Raw genomic sequence first — 26,221 nt, forward strand, 5'->3', positions numbered from 1 at the left:
GTGATTCCACCCTAGTGATATTTCAGAAATAAATTCGAAAAATAGAACAAATATTACATTAATTCCTAGTATTTTAAGCTTACACCATCATGATTAATGTTACTAGTAAAATGTTCGACTTTAAATATTATTTATTGTAATAAAAAAAAATTCATAGAATGAGCTTGAGAACTTCACATATTTCAAAAACTTTCAAATCCTCAAAACGTTTTTAATTCAGAGCCCTTTTAATTCAAGCAATAAAGTGCATATAATTTCCATTTCATAAGTGTTACAAATCTCTCGAGTTGAAGCTGTATAATGCTCAATCATCTTAGAATAGTATGGAATGGATCCATCAATATATAATATCTTGCACCACAAAACTTTAATCTCTTTCAAAACGGACTGTAAAACGATTTATATCATCATTTCAGCTTTTTTCTTTGGGGATTTATAATGAAAAGATATGAAGGCCACTCCTTGAGCACCTCATATATTATCAGTATGTGCCTTTTTTTCGTTCATTTCGTGTCAAAAGAAGTTGCCCCTGTAAAATGATTAGATGAGATTATATGGGGAGGTTTTGTGGGGGCAAAAGGCGAGGCTTGGTTTTTGGGACTAACTTATAAAAATCACACTAATATATCTTTGGGTAAAATACTATGGACATTTATCAGAATAATTCCTTCAATTTAACACTCAATTGCCTCCACGAATTTATACTGTTTTATTGTGTTCACTCTATTTGATGAGTGTCGAACAGTTCGCTTGTCGCTCAGTTTTGTCGCTCAGTTCATTCCCGCGTTTTTCAACGTGTCTCTCTTTGCCTGTGGAACTCTCTTTTGCGCCAAAAGAAGGTAACATTGAGAACATTGAGCATATGAAATTCTCTCTATATAGCAATGGTATAGGAACTTTTCCCAAGTAAGTTGCTAAGGAAATGGATGGTAACAGAGGCAGAAGAACTTGGTGGAAAGATTGAAAGTCTTCAGTTGTTCGATGCAGTTGAGAGGAGCATCAACATCGGAGTAGATCTTTTTATTAAAGTTCTCCGTGAGCGAGAATTGAGCGCTCTTTGATTCCCCCCAAAATAGCTCCAAGAGCTCACCAAGTGCTACCATTGAGTCAGTTGCCGGCAAACAGTTGCTCCATTCGGATCACGTTTCCGTCTGCTCCCCCAAAAGTGATTTCGTAGTTTGTTGTGTGCTTTTCTCCGGATTCTTTGAAATCTTAAACCCTTTGCATTCCATCGTACTCGTGCTTGTGAAAATAGCAACACTTTCGCCAAAGTTGCTGGAACTTTTGTAAATTGGATCCTCTCGTTTATCCAAAAATAAAAAAGAAAATAAAAAATAAAAATAAGAAAAAAAGAAAAGAGTTGGATTAACATGTGGAATACAGTGTTGGATGAAAATTGCTAATTGAAATTTCGTGTGAGAGAATTTACAAGCGCCAATTAATGCACTTAAGTCATACAATAAAGCCAGTTGGATAAAGGTGAAAATTCCAATTTCACAAAAATTACAATTACCGTGCTTGGTGAAGACACAGAGTGAATTGTGGCTCTCGTTTTTTTTTTATTTCATCTTCATATCGAATTGAAAATGTACATTGTGATGTGGATTTTGTAGTTGAAGATCTGTTGAAGATATCCCAGGAGGGAAAAAATACATAATTCAGTAATCATCCAGATTAATCTTGAGCAGTGCGCAGCACATTTATCGCAGCATTACGATCAAATAAATATGTAACAAAAAGTGCACAATATACAATTCCTCGAAGGTAATATCTACCACTCTAAGAAACATTCTTAAATTTCATACACATCCCAGTTTTATTTATACCCCCGACCTCATCCTCTGCATCTAAAACCATATATAAGATACTTTTATATATGCATGCTATATTATGCTGCTGCTGGTGGGATAACACACAAAAAAATATATATATGAGATAACCAAAGAAGCGACTGAGCATCAAGCCAGCTTCTTCCACTGTGATTCTTAGCCATGTAACAATATAATAGCGACAAAAAAGCAAACTCCTCTTGCCACTTCTCTGACTCTCTAAGAATTTCCTCGGCACATTGGCCTCCGTCGGGGCAAAAAGTAAAATTAATTTTTTAATAAAAATAAATGAACTTGCTCCAACTAACGGTTCTTCGCGGCTTGCAACTGCTATGTTAGAGTGATTGCCATACAACATATGCTGGGTGCACACATAAAACAAGTGTAAAGAGTGGAAATTAATATTTTCGCTACAACTCTTTTACTTTGTGCAAAAAAATACTTTGAGATACCCAATGTGACGGGGACTCATCCGGAAATTATCGATGGACATGGACTAAAAAGTGAAAAGTACCCATTTGTCTTCTCCACCAAGCACTCTACCAAGACACCAAAGAGAACACCAAATTAAAGGAGTAACGAAGTGGAAAAGACCTCGCGGACTGCTTGAGATTCATTCGATATCTTGAAAATTATCTGTGCAATTATTCTGTTGCGTTTCGTGTTGGTGATATAAAGTTTACTATCTTAGAAGCATTATCTTCTTAAAAACGTCTTATAGATATCTCTAAGATTCTATTAGAATATGATTCTCAATTAGAAGTTTGGTCTTTTTACAGTCTTAAAATGACACATAGAAATACACATATAAGTGGCGAACTTATGAGGGAGTATATCAATTAAGGAATTAGGGATTTCATCCCAAAATTTCTGTTACAATTGGTTACAATCCTCTTAAAGGTTTATTATAAGACGTTTGAGCCATTTCCATTAACTTCCAATTCCCATACCCTTTAGTTTTTTGTCTTTTATAACACGACCATTTCCCTTACGGGACAAGGTTTTAATATCCTATTCCATGCAACAATTTATAAGTTTTTTTTGTGTTTGAGTTATCGTACTATGAGGAGGTAAATATGAGGGGATTCTGCTAGGTACATAGCAGTAACGTTGTGTTGCAAAATGTATAAAAATCAGGGTTAAAGATGGGCTTTTTAATAAAATGTATCCATAGAATAGGTTAGTTTGACACATTTTGCCCCATAAAATTGTATTACGAGTATGCATTAATAGGACCAAGGGCACACAATGGGCCAAGTGGTAAATCACTCGCTCTATGATGCAAGTGCTCCGGGTTCGAATTCCCTTTAGGTCAGCAGGAATTATGTTAAACTTAATTCCACAGGGCATGGAATTGCAACCCCATCCCTAAATAGAATGGTCCCGGTGCAGTGGTTCCTATTATAAATCTTTTAGGCACCGCCTCCACCTTAATTATTATCTAAATTTATCATGTATTTATCTCAGAATAGCCTATTTCAGAACCTGTTCCAAATGGGAATTTTTCCAACTAATAGGGAATAGGGTTGTAGCATTACTTATGGCCTATCAACACTTATGGTCTTCTCGCGCAAATCTCCGAAATAATCTTGTGACAAAAATTTAGATGAGGCTATAAATATATAGGGGAAAGTGCGTTATACGGGTTTTAGACCTAAGGCTTAGCCAAATGGCTTAACTTCTCTAACTAGTTATTGGTAAAGGTTTATGGGAAAATTTTTATTTAGTATTAAATATTGTGAGTAAATGTTAAATAAGATTTTCAGAAACCGAAAAAATTAATTGCTTTTAGGAATTTAAACTTTCGCGAACTGGGTTAAACCTCTAGTCTGAAGGCCACTTTACCTACAGACGACTTAAGCTTCGGAGATCTCAATTTTTTCTAGGTTTTTAATGGATCTGACCAGGGCGGAGCATTCTCATACATTTTCCGTACAGAAGTATGGTATATTTTTTTCTTAAGCGATTTTTTAGTTTTGGTATAAAACCAAATGCAATCATTTTAAAATTTTACCAAATGAAAGAGTATCTAATGTTATGTTATTGGCTCAAAATTTATAATGATTGCACGAGGATAACAGTTCCTAAAACCTATATGAAAAATACGTAAAATTCGCAATTTTTTGAATTTTTCTGACAAATTTTCTATCTGTAACACCAGTAAAATTTTAAATTCAATAAAAATATATTCTCTACATGTGCCTACCATTTCGTGTTATATTTATTTTTGTGGGATCTAAGATTTAAAAAACTATAAAGAATTTAAGAAAAATATACCATTTCTGAATTAAAATGCGCCATCCGTTAGTTAATCATTCTAGGATCTGACCCATGGCTCTTTTCAAGAAGTTTGAGACACTGGACTAGCTAGGGGAAAGTGCCCATCCTTTGCACGGTGCCAAGCTTTAAAATGACTAAATTTTTCCTATATTTACCAATAAATATGACTTGTCACACCCATATTTTAAAAACTTGGGAAAAGTGTCCTGTTTTTAAAATATATTGCGGAGTCACATTTATTCAGGAACATAGGAAAAAATTAGTAATTTTAAAGCTTGGGACCGTGCAAAGGATGGGCACTTTCCCCTATTAAGTTTTAATATTTTAATGGATCAGTTTTATTAAAAATATATTGAAAAAAATAAGTTGTTCGAAGGTGGAGTCGTCCGAAGGTATAGCGTGCTTTCCTCTACAGGCTATTAGTAATGCTGTAACCCTATAGGTTTCTTCAATCAATACAAAAGTAAATTTTTATTTACGTGCTTTCTCCAATGCAAAAAAGTCATACGTTTGAGAAGAATTTAGGGATTAAGAAATGAGTTCTATGAATTCATTAGTAAATTCTTATGTTAATACATAAGATATTTGCAGAACATTAAACATTTATTTGATTCTTGCGCTCCAGATATACCGAAAGCCCATTAATGTTGAATAGTTTTAATAAAAGAATTACAACTTGGAGCTGATTCTGATTCTGAATTAGGCTATTCTTTCCTACACCATTATTTTAAGTCAAATCGGTCAGATTTTATTTTTACCATGTTCTTTGGATATTGAGTAATTTTGTTACTACGATTCTACTGAATTAATCTACCATTCTTCATAAAACTAACTCGAAGGTTTTTGAATGTACCTCTATTATTTTTTAGTACTAGTGAAGTAAGTCCGCTGTCTGAAGTCCTGTAGTCGCATACATTCATTCAGAAACATAGAAAACTTACATTCCCTCTTTTACATTTTGCAAAGAATTTTATCAGCCAGATTTCTTCCAGATTTATTTTTTTTTTAAATCTTGTTTTTACAAAGTTTTGGAGTTCGAAAAAAATCTAATTGTTTTCAGATACATAGGAAAACCCCTAAAATATCGAACATTTTTAATTCTATTTCTTTATGTCTAGACAACAAAGACCTTTTCTAACATTATGCAAACTTAATGTATTTATTAGGGTATTGCATAATATATTAAACTGAGACTAAATTATTTTCCAATTTATTACGCAAATGATATCTGATTTGTTTCTTCGAAAAATTGCGTTTTCAATGTAGCTTCAGCTTCAATATAGCCCCACATCTCTCCCTACATTGTTCTTGTGAGTTAAAATATATACAATATACTGAGATAACACAAAGATTTCAAATTTATGGTGTCTACACAGGAGAGGCAATTTTAGTCAAAATTCTGACGTTTCTGCCTACAAAAATAGGGGAAATTTTCTTGAAAGAAATTGATCCTAGTGTGTACAGGCCTTTAGAGAGAGTTTAAAGCAATTTATTTTCTACCGATTATTTGTATAAGTGGTTATAGAGAATTATAAAATCATATAGCTTATATTGGGGAGAGCCTGGTTGTTTCAGACGCATTGGATTATTCATTGACTATTTAATTAAATGTGACAAAAACTTTAATCGAACTATTTTAATAAAGTCTATAGGGGAAAGTGCCCATGCTTGATAAAATCCAAGTTTAATAATAACTATTTTTTTCCTATGTTAATCAATAGTTATGACTCATAGTAATATATTTTAATAGCTGGTCCTAAGCCTCACATTTCTTAAAAAATTAGGATCCTAGCTCTTTTTTCCTAGTTTCAGGAAGCAAAAATCAAAAATAAGTCTAAAACTGTAATTTTTATACATGATATTTCATAAGTTTTTTCTTAATTAATGTCGCTGTTCAGGAAAACTGCTATCATAGGCACATAGAGAGTTCATCAGTATTAATATTTATGTAAAAATATTAGGTGAGATTCTTAACAATCTCACCTACTATAATCCTAACAAAATTTCATGTCCTCCGATCGCGCTCAAACTTGGCCAAAATGTGTTTCGCCACTTCCTGATCACGAATATATGGGGGGCTAAGTTACGTTCCCGGCCGGCCGTCCGGCCGCTCTTTGGAGCTTAATAGCTCCTAAACTAAAAAAGATATCGACTTGCGGTTTTCGTCAAAGGTTAAATATCGTATGAAAATTGCAACATGGTGCATTGACCCCCCACCCCCCACCCCTCCTTCCGCCATTTTGAAGACCCCCCTTTTTTTGTTTTCTCAATAGCTCCGGCCCTATGGCATCGAGCGGGCTCAAATTTTAGTATGTTATAGCTGGGCCTTAGAGCTTTCCATCAATACCAAACTTAAGGTCCCCCGACCCCCCTGACCCGAGCTATAAGGGTCCAAAAAAATTTTCTTAAAATGGCCATAACTCCGGTTCTAATTGTCAGAATTTAAAAAATGAGGGCTTTTTGGAAAGCTCTCGTGAAATGCCACTTTTCCTTCTAACATCGCAAGTTCATAAAACCACCGCTAGGGGCGCTTTTTTTAAAAAGAAAATTTTTAAATCTTAAAAGTTAAATAACTCAAAAATTCCTTATGCAATCGGGCTGAAATTTTAGTATGTTGTAGCCGTTGATTATACCTATCAAACAAAAAAAACCTTAAGTCGATCCATAACCCCTGACCCGAGCTATAAGGGGTCAAAGTTCGAACATTGACCGGCCTCTATCTCCGGTTCTAATTAACATAGCGACCTAAATTTTACCTTTTTGGTTTCGTCTCGATGAGCACTTTCAGATGAAAGTTCAAAAAGTCACCATAGGTGGCGCTGTGATAGCGTCAAAATTCATCGAAATTCAAAGTCACTTTTCTCAAAAACGGCATTGTGCAAGTTAATGAAATTTTAGTATGTTGTAGTCCAGTCTAGGACGTTTCCAAAATGGTGCGTATGTGCGCTGTGGTTTCAATAGAACCGGAGATATGAGGGGTCAAAGTTCACAAAATTTAAAAAATCATATCTCCGGTTCTATGTGACCGATTTTGATGAATGAGGGCTTAAACGAAAGATCTCACCAAATGCTACAACTTTCTAGAACATTTGAACTTCGTGGGACCAACACCAGGGGCGCCACAGTCGAAAAACCAATTTCAATATCACATAACCTCAATTATCTCGACTGTCGCTGAACCGATTTTGATGATTACTTCGACATAATTGTAGAGCATATTTGTCTCTACATTTCGTCCATACATCATTTTCCACTCAGACTAAGCTATCACTCAGATTTTGCCGTTTAAGTGTGAAAAAATTGATTTTTCCCATAATAACGCTTTGAAATCACTCAGATGCCAATTTGACTGCCTCTACTCCACCAAGACACTTAAAATAGGGTTTTGAATGGAAAGTCCCACAAAAGACAACAATTCTTTGATTTAGTTGAAGTTCAACAAATGAACACTTGGGGCACTCTGGATGAAAAAACGAGTTAAGAAACAAAAAACCTCGCTTATCTTGGCTTCTGAGTAATCGATGAGATCATGTTCCATGGGAAAATTATAGAGCACATTCTGGTCTACATTTCACCCATATGTCACTTTTGTGCCAGTTCATCCAAATCCTTGATATTTTGGTTTAAATACAAAATTTGTATAATTTCACGAATTTTATTCAAGATAACTGAATGGCGTCTCCCAACTTCAGCTCTAAATCGAATTTGCATGCACTCCGAGTTAGCTCACGTTAAGAATCTCACCTACATAAGCCGGTTAGGATTATCTGTCCCTTTTTACTTGGGGACACTGTTTTTGTGGGTGGTGACAAATTCATAAATTCTACCTGTGTCCATCCTATATTTTAAGAAGGGTCCATGAATGATAATTTAATTGTGGCAACTCTATCATTAGATGTGATTCTTCCATAATTACACATTTTGTAATCTTCCAATTTCATAGACAATTGACATAACCTTCAACCTTGTTGCCTAAATTTTAAGGTTGCAAAATGACCTTCTCATGGACTCAAAGTGAAAAAATGGTTTTCGCTAGTGCCTTAATGTCATAAAAACATGGCTTAGAAAAATTACATAAAAGTGATTTTAAAACTAATAATCAGTCGTTCAAACGATTTAAGCATATAGATTAGAGTTCCGTCTAAATATTGATGTGCAATTTTTAGTATCTGGTGAAATTTTTGCAGTGAAAATGGGCCTCCGAGTTGTCAAATCAATCATTATACATGAAGGCCCCGGACCCAACTTGTATTCACTGAATTTTCATTTTCTTCTTGAGGAAAATATAAGGATTTCCAGGAACTATGTGAGGTTGGACTATGAACCTAATAGATGATACATTTTTTTGTCATAGTGGAAGAATCGCTTCGGTTTGTGTGTTAATCAGAAAAAAATCACAAACCTTAGACATCATTTTACAGTTTCAAGCATGGGCACTTTTCCCTACTAGTGTTTGTATTGAGCGCAATACAAAATTCCAGGACAACTTTCTGAGTTTTGGAAAAAATGCCTTAAAAAAATAAAAGTGTCTCATACATTCCGGCTCTCCCATAGTATATTATTTATTTGTTTTCGTAAAAGATGTATTTATTTAAAATATTTATAAAAAATGCAACTTGTGTTAAAATTTTTCAAAATCGACAGCAAGACACTACCGATGATTTATCTGTCAAAGTGAATACTCTCATAAAAATCCTAGACACTTGACGGTTAGATTTGGTATAACGGGTTATACTCGGGTTATATTCGACAACTGTTAGCCCAGTTAAGGGTCACATCAAAACAACCAATCGTTTCGGGATGTAACTTACCAGATATAGGGTAAATGATATACACCACTGTCTCCCTAGAGTTCGAGCAATAAATAAGAGAGGGAAGAAAAATCTGCCTTTTTTGGTTGGGCACTAAACCACATAAAATTTGAGAGTTGGAATTAATTTTCATTTAGGGGGTCTTTGCCGTGCAATAAATTTCGGCTGGAAAAGGGAATATGAGCCTGAAGTGGTGTCCCGAAACAGGTGCTATGTGGTCTCTTCTTCTTCAGTGTAGGTGTGATTTTATTATTCATTCATTCATGTGCCAAGTGTGGGAGAATGTGTGGAAGAAGCCGCTCTGGATGTATTTAAAAAAAAGAAACAGTCATCAATTATGTTGGCAACATTTACACATTTTGTCCTTTTTCATTATCTCTCCCCAATGTTTTCTTCTGTTGTCTTTTCTGCCGCACAAAATCATCAAATAAATTATACGTTAAGCAGCAACTCTTTCACCTCTTTCATCTCCATACAACAACAATCTATCATAGTGCTTTTTTTTCTTCTTTGGCAATTGGAGGCAATGGTGAGAAATAGCCCCAACACCAGTGGCCATGCAATATAATTAAGTGTCATACCCTTGTTCGTGAAAATTTTCCCATTGATGGATATTGCGGTTTTTGCCTAAAACACCCCACATAGAACACCCAACAATAACAATTCCCCACAAAGAGTGTCCAGAGAGCGACCAGGCAATAAAACAGCAGCTGATGGTGTATAAAATATGTACTAACCAAAGCTTAGAGGATGAAAACCCATACATTGTAACCTTAAAAGAAATGGGAAATACCCGACACATGGTAAATATCGTTGGTCACGATTCTGATCACCACCCAAGGATCTTCCTAACTTGATTGTTAAAATTATGTACAGCTGGCGGAAGAAATACTTTGTATTGAAATAATTTATGTACACCATTTGCAAAACAATTTAGAATAGAAAACTTTAATGAGAATTGCAAGCTCTTTTGAACTGATCACATTGATTGAAATTAGCGATTTGGAATTGTTGAAAACACTGGAATTGTAGTTTGTAAATTTAACAAGGTTAAAGAAAACACTAGGGTAAATGTTCTAATTCAAAACCATTTCCAAACGCTTTAACTTTGATAGAAGATTCAACAAATTAAGTTCAATTTTTTTTCTGAAGAGAATTACATAAATTTGTTCTTTTAGTCTTCTAGAATGTTATTGTTTAGTGAAAATTCTTTAAATATAATTTGAAAACTTCTTAAATACAAGAAACATACGCCAGTTTAAAATACTGCTATTGGAAACAAATAAATCCAAATGGAGACAAGGGAAATTTTCTAATTGGAGACAAACAGTGTAACTGAAACCGTGACGAAAGGCTTCCACAAAACCTTGTTGAGTTGTTCTTGAGCGCAGGATTTTTTCCTATTCTTGTTTTTTTCTCCTTTCGTATCTAAAACAATAAGAAAACCTCTCTAAAAAATCATATTTCCGGGGTTTCCTATATTGAAGCATTTGCAGACACTTCAGAAAAACCCTTTTTGTTCACGAAATACGTAATTATTTCATTTGAGAACTTCACGTACCGTTAACAATAAAGATTAGCACTTAATTGAATTAAAATTATCCAGAAATAGATAGAGAGATAGATAGATAATTTATTCATCACAATGTCTGAGAAGTACAAATTTATAAAGTTGCAAGAGTGTGTAGTGTTATGACAATAAAAATAAAATAAAAGTAAAATAAATATGACATAAATGTTAAAAGTTAAAGAAAACAAATAAATAACAGTCACCTTATTGTGTTTTTTATTGGAAAACATGGTCGATCGATGAAAAATTCGATGGTAAAAAGGTACACTTTTAATTTTTCTGAGAAATTAACAAATTAAAATTTGTGAATATGAATGGATTTTCGCTCTATTTGGAGCAAATTTAACTAAATAATAATTTAGTGCTGTATTTATCATGGAAACAGTGACGTCTCCATTTAGAGTAGCTAAAAATTTCCATTTGGAGCAGATTTTGAATTAGCTTAATTTACCCTACAAGACTGATATAAAAATTTAGTTAAAGGACAAAGCTTTAATGAATCTGAATACTTATGGCAATATATTTCAATGGCTATTGAGTCACACATTTCCTGAAAAAAAAAATTGATTAAAGGAATATGGGGAAAATATGAAATGGTCGAAGCCAGAGTGTATACAAAGCCTGAAAGCCTTCCCCTACTTGATATTCTTATATCGAAATTCTGAACAAAAAATTTCTGGATTTTTTTTTCAGATCAATAAAAAATGGGATAAATAAATAATGTTTCGATAATTAAATTTGATGCAAGTTTAAATTAGATAGATTTATCATTATCAAAATCAACTCAGTAATAATTCTTAAGAGTAAGAGTAATTAATTGAAACTGAGTTGATTTTAAGTACCAATATGAAACATCTCTCTGAATAATAAAGTCAAACATAACAAGTAGAATATTGCATGGAAATCAAGTGAATTCTACCATATAAGCTGTAAAATCTCAAAGAGCAATATATTAAAAGATTTTAATGCTACTCTGCAAAAAAGTATAACTGTCGACTCAGGTAATATTGCAAATGTAACTGTTTTGCAGTATTCACCTTAGTCTTGAGTACATACTCCCAGGAATGTCCATTTATCAAAAAGTGGAGTAAAAGCGCAATGAGGTGAGCAATTCAAGAAATGCAATGTAAAGTGTGAAAGAGTGCTGAAAATGTGCAATCTGAGAAGTCACGAAAGATGTTTAATAGAAAAATACTTGAATTTTCTTACCGATTTAACATAGTGTAGCATATGCACTTAATGCTAACAACAATGGATATAAATGCGATAAATTGCGTTGGGGATGTGGGCAGGTGGTGACTCTATCGATTTTCACTGGATTCCTCATCATATCAACTTGGGTCATTGCGAAGGACATTATTTTCACATTGTGGAATTTTATTGCAAATATCAGTTGTTTCTGCGGTGTGTGAATGTATTTCTCTTTGGCAAGGGCCTGCCCCTGGCCCCACAATTCACAATGTTTCACGAACATGATAATGTGTGGCGTGGTATCGAAAGGCCCCCAGAGAGGGAAGGCTATAGGAGGTTTTCACAGTGGAGATCCATTGCAATTTATGTACCAGACAACAGAGCACACATAAGAAGACATGTCACGCAGTAAAACATGAGCGACCAGCAGACAAAACAAGAGTTGATAAAACAATGTCCAACAAAAGTTTGAAGGTTTTATTTTCTCTTCTTTCAACATCTCCCCAGATGAGGCATCACACCAATTGATGCCGATCCTCCATCGCGCTCCCATAAAAGTCACAAGGAGGAGAATATATATATGCATAGGGACAAGTGGGGTTCTTCAGGCACTTAAGCGGTCTTCAGACAAGAGATTTAGCATAGTTCCTGACGGTCTCAAAATCTTAAATAGCAGCCTTTTTTGTTGCTTTTTTTCATATTTTAATATGTCATTTGCCATTAATAAACCAATACTAAGACAGATTTTTCCAAAAATCTTGATTGCTAAAAAGTTAGAGTAGTTAAATCTTATAGCTAAGTCTCAGGTCTGAAGCACGTATAAAGTGGTCTTCAGACTAAAAGTTTAGCCCAGTTCCCGAAGGTTTCAAAATCCTAAAAGGCAATGACTAAAAGGCAATGACTAAAAGGCAAAGATTTGAAAATCTTATTGATCATTTATTTTAATGTTTAATCCTAAGTCAAAATTATTCCAAAAACCTTGACCAATATCCTGTTAGAGCAGTTATTTGACTGCTAATAAATTTTAATAAATAGCATAATGATAAATAATGATAAATAGTATCTTTGAAGATTAAACTTCAAAGATCTTTCAATTGATGTACTTTTTGAAGTTTAAAATTTTTATTTTTAAAAAATTGAACTTTCTAAAGAAATTATCATACAGGGTGGAGTCACGACTTATGGACGTTGCACATTTATGGATAGCTTCCAACAATTTCAAGTTCTTACCTATCTTTCGAAAAATGTCAAAATTATTAATTACATCATAAACTGATAATGTTGTGATTTTTCGAAGTCTATTTTAGGTAAGAACTTAAGATTTTCGCATGCTGTCCATAAGGCCAGCTTCAGACTGGAGGTTTAGCCCAGTTCCCGAAGGTCTCAAAAATCTAAATAAGGGGCAATTTTATTGATTTTTCAAAATCCATTTGATCATTTGCCCTTAATATCCAATTCAAAACAAGAATTTCCTAAAAAATCGGCCTGATAAGGAATTAGAGGAGCTAAGCCAGATAGCTAAGCCTTAGGTCTGAAGCCCGTTTTAGGGTCTGAAACCCGTATAATGGCCCAAATCCCAAATGGACTGAGGCTGTTATCCTAAAGAATATTTAACCTACAAAACTTGGCATCTATAAGCCAAAGCCCTCAATGTATAACAATTTGGGACTCGTTTTTAGTGCTAGATTTTACAGAGCAAATATTCTCCAGGATCAGCTTGAGACTATTTTAGCCCTTATACTGGTTAGATTAGTCTTGGCCAGGGGCCCACCAAGCCTAACAAAAAGTGAAGCCATTTTTTATTTTTCCTTGTAAAATTTTTGTAGATATTGCACCGCGACTTACACAAATTTGCTCCTAGTTCTTGTATTATTTCGGCGAACATTATGAAATATGTATTTTTAGATAGCTTTTAATGCACGATTTCGAAATATATCAGACTGACAAGTTAATTCTTTTTAGGAAAAAACTTGCCAATAGTCTTCAGTGCCTCTATGCAAAAACGTATGGAAAAATGAAATGTTGAGAGACCCCTGGTCTTGGCCTTTCTTTCGTGATAATATGATAAATCGCAGTGCATACTATTAAGTTATTGACTACGTTAATTTGAGACAAAATAATATATTAATAAATTATATTTTACTGTAATAAACAAACTACCTAAAAGAACTCTGCTATTGTGATCTTTCGACTACCAAATTGTTGAAATTAAAATAAATACGAAAGGAATAAAGAATAATTTTTTAATTGTATAAAAATTTTCAACCTTGTAGAAACAGAGCTTTAGGAAGTTTTTAGGAATTATTTTATGAACAGTTGGTAGTGCAATCTATTGAGTTTTATTTGGATAATTGCATGCTAGTTAGATGCATACCCATCAGAATGGTTGTATTCAATAAATTTTATCGCGGAAATAAAGTAATTGAAGCTTTTATAATGTGAAATATGATACATGTAGGGGAAACTGGGGCGAAATACTTCTACACTACTTGGACTTATGTCGACCATTTCTCCAGTGAGCAAGGATCCCTGTAATTGTCCTGTTTCAGAAACTTTTTTTTTAAGATATATCCTTCGGGAATTCAATTTTTTATGTCACTGCAGTGAATTCACTGTTTTTTTCGATCGTAAAAATAATATGGAATATACGAAGATAATTGGAATTTCCTGTATTTAATTTAGCTTAAAAAGCTGTATTTAATTTAGCTTAAAGCTAGAAAATTCAAATTTGAGAACAGTTACTAGCGCCACTTGTAGAAGAAAACCGTGACCTAATGAGAAGAAAGGGTTACCAGGAATTGTGAATTCATGGATTTTATATAATTTTTTTTACATTACACATGAAAATATTAAAAAGTACGGGAAAGCCATCTTTCATTAATTAATACCTCTGGTAGTTTCCCTGCAACTCCTTAATAAGTCGTAAATAAGTCCGCTCATGACAACTTCTCTTCCGAGATTTTACTTATTCGTCTTAATCATCTCCCATAGTGTGCAAGACAGTTTTTAGAAGACGGCCAAAGGAAACAGACATAGGGGAAAGTGCCCATGCTTGATACTATTGGAAGCTTTGTAATGATTAAATTTTTCCTATGTTTTTCAATAAACGTGACTCTGCAATATATTTTAAAAACTGGCCACTTTCCCATAGTTTTTAAAATATGGTTGCGATGAGTCACATATATATTGTGAAACATAGAAAATTTAGTCATTACGAAGCTTCCAATGGTATCAAGCATGAGCATTTTCCCCTACTACGAATATGCTAGTGAAAGTAAATATCTCCTGGTATCCAGAACCGGATAGTTTAGGAACAGTACAATATGGTTTACAGTAAATGATGCCCTTCAATAAAATTTGAAAATTAAACCCATAAAATTCAGAACTGGGATTAAGTTAGTTTAGTTTATTGTAAATTAGTAGGGGAAAGCGCCAATGCTTGGCATTGTTCCAAGCTTCATAATGATTAAATTTTTCCTATGTTTTTCAATAAATGTGACTCATCGCACCCATATTTTAAAAACTCGGTGAAATTGCCCAGTTTTTTAAAATATATTGCAGAGTCACATTTATTCAGAAACATAAGAAGAAAATTAGTCATTATGAAAGCTTGGGACCGTGCAAAGCATGGGCATTTTTCCCTTATATTGTCAAGAGGCCAAAATAAAAAATATATATAGATAGATAGATAGATAGATATATAATAATGTTTATTTCATGTCATAAGAATTACAATTATCTTTCTGACTATATAATAATAATATACAATTCTATATAAATAAATATCAGGAATATTTAAACATTATTCAAAATGAACCTTAGTTCCATTTTCCAGTTTTTACATTAAAAAGACCATAACTTCAGTTCCGCTTAGTTGATGAAAGTCTGCCTAACTAAATATAAAAGGCCTTTAAATCAACTCCCCAAAACTAGTGAAGTTTATAATATTAACAAAACACTTGAAGTTCTGTAGCATGATTATCGCCCGAAATGCTGGAATAGTTCCAATTTTCAACAAGTTTAAAAGCCCCACCTGTCCGTAAGTTTTGTCGGAGCTCTAAGGTGAATCATGCCGCGAAAGTGTTGGGATTTACCGGGGGTGTGGTGTTATGTTGTCTTATGTGTCGACAAAATGCTCAATTGATGGGTGTAGATGAGGATTTTTCAGTATCATACATATAATATCAAACAGCAATTTCCCTAAGCATAGCGAAACATCAATAACTGTCAGGGTGCAATATCGTCAAAGTCATTTCAATTGCAGGTGTTACTTTATGGGACTGATTGGACATTGTGATTTACATACGCGGAGTCCTTGCGACTTCCTGATGGTCAACCGAAAACTTGGTGGGAATTATCAACAAGTGCATGTATATACGCACTCATGCTAAACCAACTCCATACTCTGCATCATGAATAATTTACGAACCTTCACACATGAAGTATTATAGCAGAGCCAAAGTGCAAAGCAATATTAACACGACATTTCCATTTTGTCATCATATACAAAAATATTCAAATCAGTCCACGATCTTTGCAAAAAAATGCTCTTCATTGTTATTCCATGCTTTTATATTCATCTCACGACCTTTTGTTGAAAAAAATATATATTAAAGGGAGAAATGCATAGGAGTGCAGTGATCATATAGTAGAATGTTAAATTTTGTCATACGTCATAATGGCCCATAGTATGAAAAAATGTCTGAGAGTAGCACGAAAAATAGTAGCTAAGATTCTGGAGGGCTTACAATTCGAAATACGTACCAGTCTGATTATAAGTTGAATCTTTGTGACAAACATTATATAGTAAGGTGGGGTAACTGGATCGTTTTCCGAAGAGTGCTACTTAAACGCTTGTTTTTGGACTGATGAAAATCTTTTCTACTTCTTCTAAATTCATAGAATTATTCAATGTTTCATTCAGAAACATAATATAAAAAAAAATTATCAAAAATATTAAAATAAATTTATAAAATAATGATAATACTGAAATAAGTCAGCATGCACTAACTGGGTCGCCTTTTCGCTAATTCACTTTTAATTAAACCTTTGGATTTAAAATACTTTTTCACAAAGAAAAAAAATAAATATTTTCAATTAACAAGATGGCATTAGCGGAAATATCACTGCTAGAAAATTTTTATTGAAGAACCCAGCTGGCACAAGATTGAAATGAGTCGATTACATGGATAAAAATATTATTTTTGCTTTTTCTTAAACTTGAATAGTTATATTATGTTACTGTAGTGACTATAATGTCTAACGCACAATAACTTTTGTTTAGTAAACATGTTTTTGACATTTCAATGAGAGTGAGTGAGATCTAGATCTAGTCATCTCGCTCATTCTCATGGGAAATTTTGAAAACATGTTTAGAAACAAAATTTATTGTACGCTGGTTATAATACGGAAATAAAAATAAAAATATTATTTTAAGTGGATTAGTCATAAACGATCCAGATAGCGAAGCGCCCGGATTGGCACACTTGACTATAAATAGAGTCCGGTCATTTTAGGTATAGATTCAAGATACAGAGAGTTGGATTAGTGAGGTGCGAAGTATCGTTGGAAAGGTCTTAGCCTCAACTACAACATACTACAATTTCATTGAAAAACATCGTCTATTTTTCGGAATATTTCACATTAAATTTTCGAAAATAAATATTTCGATTAATCGGCCTCAGGCCTAACTATTGAATCGTATATTGATGAGATATTTTAAAGACTTATAGCAATGATAGCTTTCTATGTCACCATGGATCATCGAATTTTGTCAATTAGAGCTGGAGCTAGAGCTATTTTAAAATTTATTGTTGACCCTTTTGCAGCTCTAGGATTCAGTTTAGAAAGATCTTTTAGACTCATTTAATACTAAAATTTGAAACCGCTCTATACCATAGAGGCTGAGTTATTGAAAAAACAAAATTGGGAATGTTCTAAAATGGATCAGATATCATAATTTGATGTCCTACACCTGGTATTTAACCTTTACCAAAAATCGGACGGAAACAGACACGAAGAACGATTTTTAGCATACATTCAAATTGTTTTTTACGGTTCAATTGGGTTCAATAAAATTTTAATAAACAATAGTATAATACTAGTTTGTGTAATATTAATTAACAAGTGAATAATTATTTAATATTTAGAAATTAGAATTCACGTTTTTAGATAGAAAACACCCCTGTGAAATAAAGAGTATTATCGTGTTCTATAAAACCGCGAAACAAACATGACATGAAGTACAAAAAATAGTCAATTATTTAGAAACATTTGAGAAAAGTAAAGTGCTAAAAAATTGTTCATTTTTCATTAGAATAGCACCATTAGTAAATTTTAAACAGAGATATCATATAATATTTTACAAAGGAATTATTTAAAAAAAATGACTAGTGCAAAACTGCCCTATCTATTTCTAAATTTATAAGTTCTCTTGCCATTTTAAATGCATTTTTAAAAACTTATACGAAATGAAATTTGAATAAGTTTCTTTGCCTCGAGAGGAAAGTTTATGCTATTATTCGCTATACTACTATGAATATTTAAAATATTTATTGTTTTTTGCCATTCATTTTCTTTGCTTTTATGCAGAAAGATAGTGTTTTTTTCTTAAGTAATCTCTGAGAGAGAGTTTTACCCCACTGAAGAAGGAATTTTTGAGTTTCGGATCTTTAGAAACGGATATTATTACATTTTTAACAAATTATATAGAGTAGACTCTTCCAAATTCGAACGTTTTGGGGGGTATCAATGATATTTCTCACCTCCCAAATTCGAGTTAAGGGTAGGTCCTCGAATCGTATCAGTCATGCCTTCTTCGAGTATGTTAGACTCAAATCATTAATCAGAAAAAATTGAGATTCATGGTTGTTTATTATATTAATAAGATTATGTTTAAAACGCATATCAGAGTAAGTTTCTTTCTCATGATATCAAGACCAAATATAGACCACGTCTATTTCTGTGTACATTTCTCTCCAAAAAATCAGTTTTGGAAAATTTCAAAATTTCTCCTAAATTCTTAAGTAAATTTAATAAAAATATTGTTTATTTGTTATTTACTTTTCATTTTCTAATTCAAAATCGTGTAGGGGGCGTGGCTTATTTTTCATAGCTGCGACTATTTAGGTCTTTTTGTGCTTTGTAATAGTTTAGGGTAATTGAGGAGCATATTATTACATCTCCACAAAAATAAAAAGTTTAAAAATATTGTTTTAAATAAATTGAATTAAATTGAGAAAAATGCAACTTCTTGAAATCCTCTCTACTTTACTTTCAAAGAGAATGTCTGTTAAATTGCGCAACTTTTTCAATTCTTTGTTCTAGTAAAACTTCACAAAATGTGATGAATGAAATATTTGCAAGTGTTTCAAAAGAGTTATACACACGAAATACCCATATTCAATGATTAGGATCCAAAATATGAACATTGGAATTTTTGAGATATTTTCTTAAGCCCCCATGCTCATGAGAACAATTTATAATGGTATTTTTCAGTCGATACACTAAAAAGTCTCTAAATTATTAAGCCTTTCTGTATTGAATATTAATTAATGTCTTGAATGAATGAAGGGTCATTTGTTTGCAAACAGAGGTTTGCAAAAGGGTAATTAGTTGGAGGGCTTCAGTACTCTCGGATACAGGCAATTTGCACGAGCCTCAAACTTGGCCATTCAATGGAGAGATCTGTGAGTAATCGACGATAAATGTCCATCAATTCGCTTTCATGGCACGTTATGAAAGTAAAAATTCCTCAGCCGCGGCGGCAAAAAGAAGACCCGGATTGATCCATTTGCGCCGCCCAGGCATGCACACAAAAAGTGATTAGTGCAGAAGAGCATATTTTAGCTGTGCCTCAGCCACCTTGGCGCTTCACTGGTCCCAAGATCAATGCACGGCTGACCAGTAAAGAATTCGAGTGAGGAATATACCATCCATGGTCCATTCATCTTCGATAAAGACATCGCGCGATGAGAGAAATTGCCTTGACAGATGGGACAATCTGAGGGCACAGCATCTGTTCTCACAAACAAATTGTTGACCATTCTGATGCTGATGCACGCATCTCATCTCGATCGGGAGCTTATCGAGTCGGCGACCAGATCACGCCAAATGGAAATTAATTCAATTCACTCCACTTTCAATGGAGCGGGACTTTTACGGGAGCTCAAGTTGCTATTCCCAAGAATGCACCTCTTTCTCCCGATGGCCAAAGCGAAAGAGTTAACTGTAATCGCCTCGACTTGCCATTTCGATTCGCGGAAAGTACAAAATTCAAGTGAATCCCATGAGATCTCCGGGAACTGATTGTTGCATTGTCGCTTAAGTATGCCCCGTGCTCTTCCTCAGCCTCCAGCCATGGATTCCCATTCTCTGTCCAGAGAGGAGTTCTGTGTTGGAGGGCTCAGCTATTGACTGGGGAGTTAATTAATCGGCATCGCGAGTGACTCTTTGCCACTGTGGCGGGAACGGTGCCACTGACAAAAGTGAGGCAGTAATGGAGCAGCGATTCTGGTGCTCGGGCAGCGGAAAGGTAACACAATTCGAGCAGTACCGTTAAGTCAATCAAGCATCTGATGGGAATTTGCGCTCAGCCTCCGGTCCAGACCCGGAGCGGGAAGAGTTCAACGAGCCACGGAGCCCTCGGGCATGTGGATGAGGGTCTGGAATGGGACTCTTTCTCTGTCGGATTCCCGCCACTCCAGAGAGCCATTCTTGAAACCCACTTGGCATTTATTTTGGCAGGTGACGGTGCTCTTTGACAGTGATTAAGGATCTGGCTCGCGTCATGCTTCATCTGTCGCAAGAATTTTGAGTTATTTATCTCTTGCCGGGACTTTTCTTTGCCTATTCCTTTGCTGTCTCACGAATTTACACCAAATTACCCATACTATAGACTCATCAAATCTACTTTTGCTCTCTTATTGCTCGATCTCTAAACAGAGGATACTTTATATGGTTAAGAACCTACAGGCAATACTGTTTGATAAATTCGAATTGGATTATTTTAGATGTATCATTATGCAACGAAACAGTTAACGAACCTACGACAAAGCTCATATTAACACGCATGGACGGAAGTACGAGATAGGGGTATCTTGCCCTCTTCCGTCCATTGAATTATAGTTATACATATTTTCTCTCTGTTTGAGTCAATGAAAACTTTAACATTTGCCAATTGAAAGACAGCATATAAATCTGTTTTCAATAAATATATTTTTTCAATAAATAAGTTTTTGGATTAAAATTTACTAAGTACAATTTTTTTTTTATTTTCTCTTACAATTTTTTGTGGTGTGCTAATTTTAAAGTTTGTTTTAAAAAATATTAATTCAAAATATAAAAAATAAATAAAATGTATGAATATTTTATACTTGTCAGGGTGAGGTGGAGCTACTTTGAGCTGTGGGGCTAGATTATTATATGACTTTTTCACCTATTTGTAAATGAATCTGATTCTTACAGTTATTTTATTTAGAACCACAATTATTATGTCTGTCCAAATTACATCATGTTAAAACCTAGTTTCCATTAGAAGTATGCGAAAACCTCTTATAACAATGTAGGTCCACAGCTCAAAGTAGCCCCTCTTCCCCCTACATTGTCCAATTATAATTTTTTCTTACTTGATTTTCTCCAAAATACAGAAGCATAAGGTAAATTGCCCTCAAGTTGACCGGTTCCTCAATTCGATCGGTAGAGTTATGTATTTAATTTATTTATATTTGCACTAATATTTGGTGTATGATCTAACATTAATAGATCGATTATTTCACAAATAAATACGAATCAGTGACAATTTTATAGAAATTCACCATCAAGCATTCAAATATTGACCACCGATCGAGTCGAGGAACCGGTCGACTCGAGGGCACTTTACCTTATAAGAACTAAAATGATTGAGTTTGTATGCTTCTAAAAATTTTGAGAACAGTACTACTAAAAAAATCTTCAAACTATTTAGAAAATTTACTGCAAACGTTATTTGCATTGGAATGCTAACTATTTTTTTTACATGTTTGTAGTAAAAAGTTTATGTTTTTGGAAACGTACTGAAAAAAACCTCAAATATTTTAAATTTTTCTTCTGCAACTTGTAAAATCTAACAGGTTTTTCTTCATCAATTCAAAAACAACCTTAGGGTAGTATCACATTGACAGTAAAATGCTCACCGTATTTCGTTAATTTACGCATTTTCATTGCAATTCTTACGCAAATTCTCAATTACCGTATTACCTTATCTTATATTTGGTGGCACTAGGTGAAAATAATACAAGAAAATTGAAGAAATAAAACGAAAATGCGATTAACGATGAGCAAAAAAACTGCACGAATAATTTCTCTTACAGTTTTTTTTGCTCACCGTTTATTGAATTTTCGTTTTATTTCTTCAGTTTTCTTATACTAGTGCCACCGAGTATGAGATAAGGTAATACGATAATGGAAAATTTGCGTGAGAATTGCAATGAAAATGCGTAATTTAACAAAGTACGGTGAGGTTATGGCGAGAATTTTATTGTCAATGTGATTTTGCTCTTAATCATATTAATCTAATCCTTGATATGTATACCTTAGAGTTACTTGTGTAGTTTCAAGTAAGATGACTTTATGATTCTGTAAAGTGGAGTTATCACTTATACGGGCTTCAGACCTAAGGCTTAGCCATCTGGCTTAACTCCTCTAATTTCTTATCAAGTACGATTTTTAAGAAATTGTTGTTTAGGATTATCCATTAGATTTTGAAAAATCAATAAAATTGCTTATTATTTAGATTATTGAGACCTTCGGGAACTGGGCTAAACCTTCAGTCTGAAGCCGGCCTTATGGACAGCATGCGAAATTCTTAAGTTCTTACCTAAAACAGATTTCGAAAAATCATAAAATTATCAGTTTATGATGTAATTAATAATTTTGACATTTTTCAAAATGAAGGTAAGAACATGAAATTGTTGGAAGCTATCTATAAATGTGCAACGTCCATAAGTGGTGACTCCACCCTGTATGATTATTTCTTTAGAAAGTTCAATTTTTTTAAAAAAAAATTTTAAACTTCAAAAAGTACATTAATTGAAAGATCTTTAAAGTTTAATCTTCAAAGGTACTAAAATTTTATTACTTCCTTTCTAATAGGACAAGATAGGTCTACATTGAGCTGGGGCTACATTGAAACCGGTAATTTTTCACGTATTTCTGATGAAAGCTGGGCTTTAATGTAATTCAATTTAGATAGACAAAACAATTGTGGGTTTAATTTAAATTATAGCTAAGTTCGGTGTCCTTTAAATATACTAAAAAGTAGCGTTTTTAATATAGGGGAAATCGCGCTACCTTCGGACGACTCAAGCTTCGGACAATTCAATTTTTTTCCCTATGTTCCTTATGGATTTCACCCATCCCTTTCCTGAAAATTTGAGGCATTGAACTAGCAATTAAAATATAATATTATAATGAGTCAAATTCATTTGCAACACATTGAAAAAAATGATTTGTGTGAAATCGTCCGAAGGTAGCGCTCTTTCCCCTATCGCGATGTAGCCAAAGCACTACCAAAATCTTTAAAAATCAAACTTTTTAGAGAAATTTTTTTCAGCTCTCATGAACAAAATTCAACATATTTGTAATAATTTGAAACTATCGTTAATCAATTATGTTAACTGATAATTAACACAAATTACTGCATTTTTTTAATAAATTATTATAGATAAAGTAAATATTAATTTCCAGAATTTATACTCTTTTTTTAATTCGAGCAGTCCGCAAATTCTCCTTAGCCGTGCATTTCTTTTACAGATCAATGAAATCACGAATAGATATTTTTCTCATCTCCATAAAGAAACTTTAAATAGCACTTGCTAATACCTCGTTCAGACGTTCTAATCTGTGTTGTTTAGTGCATAAATATAGCATCTTTTAGTGCTTTGCTCTCACCCAAGTGATTTACAGTGATGTTTATGTTTCTGATATGCATTAATTTTGAAAATTAAACATCACAAAATTCGTGCAACTTTCATGGGAAAGTCGAACTAAAGCATTTTCCAATCACTTTCGAGTTCACTTCTTGTCACGGCTATAATTTTATAACAATCGCGTCTGGTGGGGAGATTACGAGGCTTATAAGAGCCAATTTAGACTATAGAAGAATCCACATTGTCATCAATCCGTGATGAGACAATCACTTAAAAGAGCAACCGCTGGCGGTGATATGTTTGAGGAGAAGATCATTATGTGAAGAGGGTTTCCATGTTATAAGAACATAGCCGCAATGAAGCGCTATGTGTTGGAAACTGTGTAGTTGACCCACATTTACGATGCTTGGGAAGTCTTGAGAGAACAATTGAAAGATCTCACTGAATAATTAAATTGATACCCTGCTGCTAACATCCCATGTATCAGCACATCTTTTCATTTAATTAGGAGAAGCATATATATTTTGAGAAATTATTAAAGAGTAAATTACATGTATTTTACATGGAAGACTTTAATAAATTATCCAATATTTTCACAGTTAATGCGACGTGTCTGGTTTAATGTTGAATTTAGTCATCATCATTTGAACAAATGGAACTTGAACCTTTCAATATGATGGCTTGACCATTAATCTTCTTACGTGGATTTTTTTTTCTTTATGGCTCGTAGGCATCATCATAGCGACTATAAACACGTGTTTTGTACATGTGTGATGTTTTTTTTCTTTTGCTCTTTATATTCTCAATCCTCCGTTCTTTTCGTTTTCATTTTAACATATATATTTTTTTAATACTCAAAGGTGTATGAAGGTATTAAGAGTTTCTAGTCGAGTGTTTTGGGAAACCAACAAATTAACACCTACTCGCTGGGGTTCTTAACGCGGATTCCACTCCATTCTGTTTCTCCCATTTCTTCTCAATATTCTTTAGGAGTCACTCCTAATATTGCTCGAACCCCTCGAACGTTATGAAGAAGCAACTTAATTTTATTATATTTCAATTCTGAAACCATTTTTAACAAAATGTTGCGAATCTGACAATCTGCAAGAAGTTACGCCACGCTATTCCTCGGGAGTCTATCCAAGCGGAGTTACAGACCAAATGACATGAGGTATCGACTTGAGATTTTCCTGAGATTACTCTTGAAGCCCTATCATTACATCCAAAAATCATATATTCGAAAATAGTTCTAACGACTTTTATTTATTTTTGAACTTTTTATGTAGTTGTATAGGAGAAAGTACTCTTCCTTCGAACGTTCATGCCTTTTAATAATGTGAATTTTCTAAGGTTCCCTAAGACACTTAAACATTTCAAAGAGATTTCCACATGATTGTCACATATTTATCAATTTGATAATAAGCTAACTAATATTTAAAAGAAATATTTATGTGTTAGGGAAACTTAAAGAAAATTCACATTATTCGAAGGTATGAACTTTCGAAGGGAGGGTACTTTCCCCTAAGTGCACGTATATCCCGGTTACCCTAGTACACTAATAAAATCGGAAGTGCTGCATTTTAATGGTAGTATAAGATAGCTAAATCTAAGATTTATAGAAGAGTTCATAAAATGTGATATAAATTTAATTAAATTCTTTTATTGAATTATGTTTAAATTATTCTTCGACAAGCCTTGGAAGGTGTAAACCAAGAGATCTTAAATAAAATAGTTAAGAAAGATTCCTAATTCTTACTTACTTGCAACGTCCCTTTAAGGGACCGGGCCTCTTGCACTAAACTCTTAAACCTCTGTTTCGCGAGTAAGTAGCATAGGTCTTTGCCGTAAAGTCCGTCCTATCCTAGGCTCCATGCGAGTTTTCGTAAGAATCTTTCTTTTACGGGGAAGGGTTTTTAGCCCCTCGCACAACACTCTCTAGAAAGACCAGCTCCCTTGTTCATTTGCCTCAGGTTCGCGACTTCCGATTTGATTACTCAATCTACTATCACTCACCTGACTCTACCAGGGGGTCTACCAGGCATCTAGCCCGCTTGGAGGTGAACATTTAGGAATTGATGAGAAGAGGCTATGTATCACCCGGAGGCAGTCAAATTCCGAAAGCCAAAATCCCGAACGTCAAAATCCTTAAAGGGCCAAAATCCTGAAAGCTATAATCCCGAAAACCGAAATCTCGAATGTTCAAAATCCTGAGCGGGATAAAATTATATGGAGGATAATGTGTAGAATAATTTTCCAGGACACAGAAAATTTCCCTTTGCCTCCAGCAATCGCGGGTGCAATTGTGGGAGTAGCTATGACACTTTTAAGAATTCGGAATTTTGGCCAATTCGGAATTTTGGCTTTCGGGATTTTGGCGTTCGGGATTTTGGCTTTCGGGGCTTTGACTTTCGAGATTTTGACCGTGACCCGTATAGCTTTACCTCTCAATTTGGCCATAATTGGATTCCAAATTCCCAAAATAAAATAAAACTGGAAAGGTTATGATTATAAAATTATTAAAGTTAGCAGTTATTTTGTATAATTTACGTTTTCTTCGATAATTGTAATTTTTAAACTATTTTGAAAAGTTTGGATTCGATCGAAAATGTAATTTGGTCTTCCCGAAATTGGATA

General features: G+C 33.8%; 1 protein-coding gene across 4 annotated transcripts in view; it reads left to right on the forward strand.

Annotated features, from left to right (window-relative positions):
* The first annotated feature begins 939 nt into the window (after positions 1 to 939).
* Positions 940 to 26,221, forward strand: part of LOC129799606 (band 4.1-like protein 4) — a 96,082-nt gene continuing 70,800 nt past the window's right edge. For all 4 annotated transcript variants that reach the window (XM_055843632.1, XM_055843635.1, XM_055843636.1 and 1 more), the window contains exon 1: positions 940 to 1,764. The gene's annotated coding sequence lies outside the window, so the exon portion shown is untranslated. The remainder of the gene's footprint in view (positions 1,765 to 26,221) is intronic.

The sequence above is a fragment of the Phlebotomus papatasi genome, chromosome 1 (genome assembly GCF_024763615.1).
Source record: "Phlebotomus papatasi isolate M1 chromosome 1, Ppap_2.1, whole genome shotgun sequence".
Lineage (NCBI taxonomy): Eukaryota > Metazoa > Arthropoda > Insecta > Diptera > Psychodidae > Phlebotomus > Phlebotomus papatasi.